We start from the raw sequence: 3,041 nt of genomic DNA on the forward strand, positions 1-3,041 counted from the left end.
ATCAAGTGGGATTCATTCCTGGGCTGCAAGGGTGGTTCCATATTCACAAATCAATCAACATGATACACCACATTAATAAAAGAAAGGATAAGAACCATATGACCCTTTCAATAGATGCAGAAAGAGCATTTGACAAAATACAACATCCATTCATAATAAAAACCCTCAACAAAGTAGGATTAGAGAGAACAAAACTCAACATAATAAATACCATATATTAAAAACCCACAGCTAATATCCTCCTCAATGGGGAAAAACTGAGAGCTTTTCCCCTACGGTCAGGAACAAGATAGGGTTGTCCACTCTCACCATTGTTATTTAACACAGTACTGGAAGCACTCGCACAGTAATCAGTCAACAGAAAAAAATAAAAAGTATCCAAATTTTCAAGTAAGAAATCAAACTTCCACTATTTTCAGGTGACATGATACTGTATATAGTAAATCCAAGAGACTCCACCAAAAAAATTGCTAGAAGTGATACATGAATTCAGTAAAGTCGCAAGATACACAATCAATGTACAGAAATCTGTTACATTTCTATACACCAATAATAAATCAGCAGGAAGAGAAATTAAGGAATCAATCTCATTTATAATTACACCAAAAACCATAAGATTACTAGGAATAAACCTAACTAAAGAAGCAAAAGAACTGTACTCTGAAAACTGTAAAACACTGATGAAAGAAATTGAAGATAACACAAGCAAATGGAAAAATGCTCCATGATCATGCACTGGGAAAAACAATGTTGTTAAAATGTCCATATTACCCCAAACAATCTACACATTTAATGCAATACCTATCAAAATATCAACAGCATTTTTCACAGAGGAAGAACAAACAATCCTAAAATTTGTATGGAGTCACAAAAGACCCTGAATAGTCAAAGTAGTCTTGAAAAAAAGAAGCAAAGCTGTAAGCATCACAATTCCAGACTTCAAGTTATATTACAAAGCTATGGTGATGAAGACAGTACGGTACTGGCAGAAAAAACAGACACATAGATCAATGGAACAGAATAGAAAACCCAGAAATGGACCCACAAATATATGGTCAACTCATCTTTGACAAAGCAGCCATAATAATGTCTTACTAGATATATCTCCTGGGGCTAGGGAAACAAAAGCCAAAGTAAACCATTGGGAGTTCATCAAAATAAAAGGCAAAGGAAACAATCAATAAAACTAAAAGACAAACTACTGAATGGGAGAAGATATTTGAAAATGGCATATCTGATAAGGGGTAATTATCCAAAATATATAATGAAGTTATAAATCTCAACACCCTAAAAACAAATAATCCAGCTCAAAAAATTGCCAGAAGACATGAACAGACATTTTTCCAAAGAATACATACAGATGGCTAACAGATACATGAAAGATGCTCAACATCACTCATCATCAGGGAAATACAAATCAAAACTACAATGTGATATCATCTCACACTAGTCAGATGGCTAGAAACAACAACACAGGGATAAAAAGGTGTTGCCAAGGATTAAAAAAATGGTAATCTTTCTTACACTATTGGTTGGAATGCAAACTGGACAGCCACAATGGAAAAAGTATCAAGGTTCCTCAATATGTTAAATATAGAACAGCCTTATGATCCAGCAATTGCACTGCTATGTATTTACCCAACGAATACAAAAATACTAATTTGAAGGGATACATGCACCCTGATGTTTATAGCAGCATTATCAACAATAGCCAAATTATGGAAAGAGCCCAAATGTCCACCAACTGACGAATGGATAGAGAGTATGTGGTATAACAGCTCTAGAAGTGGAAGGAGTGGCAGCAGCCAGGCAGCTCAGCTTTAGGAAGGCTCTAAGCATGCTGAGATCTGCAGGCCCCTGGCACAAGCCTGCCCCACCACCACTATGCCCAAGAGGAAGGTTAGCTCTGCAATAGGGGCATTGAAGGAGAAGCCCAAGAGGAATTCAGCAAAAGTGCTCCTGCAAAAGTGTAAAGGAAGCCAAAAAGGACAGCAGAAAATGATAAAGGGAAGCAAAAGGAAAGGGAAGCAAAGGGAAAACAGGCTGCAGTGGCTAACCAAGAAAGATTTACTTGCAGAAAATGGAGACCCTAAAAATGAGGAGCCTCAGCCTCTGATGAAGCAGGAGAGAAAGAAGCCAAGTCTGATTAATATCATATGCCATTTCTTATCAGTGGTCCTTTGCCCCCTTCTTCTACAATCCAAAGGAGTATTTTTATCAACCATTTTGTAAATTCAAGTTTTTTAGTAGCTCTAGAACACTTTTAAGAAGGAAGGAATCCCATAACATCTCATTTTTAAAGTGTAAATGCTTTAAGAGGTGAAATCAGAGGAGTTAATATGGTGGAGAAGTAGGGGGACCCTGGGCTTTTCTCATCCCTCAAACACAGCTTTGTTGAGGTCAGATCACTTGGAACACCCAGGAAATCAAGCTGAAGACTGGTAGAAGGATATCTACAGTTGGAGGAAGACAGCGTGGCAGGTGCAAGGTGCATTGAAGTGAATTGGGGGAGAGAAAAACTGCACTGCAGCAGAAGGGAGGGAACCATTTCCAAAGAGAGACAAGGGAGAGAAAGAGAGAGGTGTTGCGAGAGTGTAGCATCAGGTTCGCACAAGAGGAAAACCTCTCTGGATCAAGGACTGGGGAGTGAGAAATACTGAATGTCACAGGTTTTTTTTGCAAACGACATTTGGAGATCAAACTCAGGTTTTGAAAGTGTGCTCCTGGCAAGAAAGAAGGAGCTGGCACTGAAGTGCATAGCGTGGTGTAGGGATCTCCAGGGAACACTGGGAAAGAACATTCCTTTTCCTGGAGTACTTTTGGAAAAGGGTATATTGCCTCTCCAAGGACAAGAGACCCTGTAGGTGCCAGCGAAAAGCCTTTCATCATCAGGGGACAGAGGTGCATACAGCCAGAAGGCATACAAACTTTTTGCTGCTTTTAGAGGTGTTACATCAGAGATGCCCTGCATGGCACAAGCATAGGACTATTTACTGGGGACAAAGGATATCAGAGTGCAGAGAAGCTCTACCCCAGAGGAG

The 3,041-nt window shown here is 39.2% G+C and overlaps 1 pseudogene; it reads left to right on the forward strand.

The window, feature by feature from the left end:
• The first annotated feature begins 1,884 nt into the window (after positions 1-1,884).
• Positions 1,885-2,150, forward strand: LOC123594512 (annotated as a pseudogene).
• Positions 2,151-3,041: the final 891 nt, after the last annotated feature.

The sequence above is a fragment of the Leopardus geoffroyi genome, chromosome X (genome assembly GCF_018350155.1).
Source record: "Leopardus geoffroyi isolate Oge1 chromosome X, O.geoffroyi_Oge1_pat1.0, whole genome shotgun sequence".
Lineage (NCBI taxonomy): Eukaryota > Metazoa > Chordata > Mammalia > Carnivora > Felidae > Leopardus > Leopardus geoffroyi.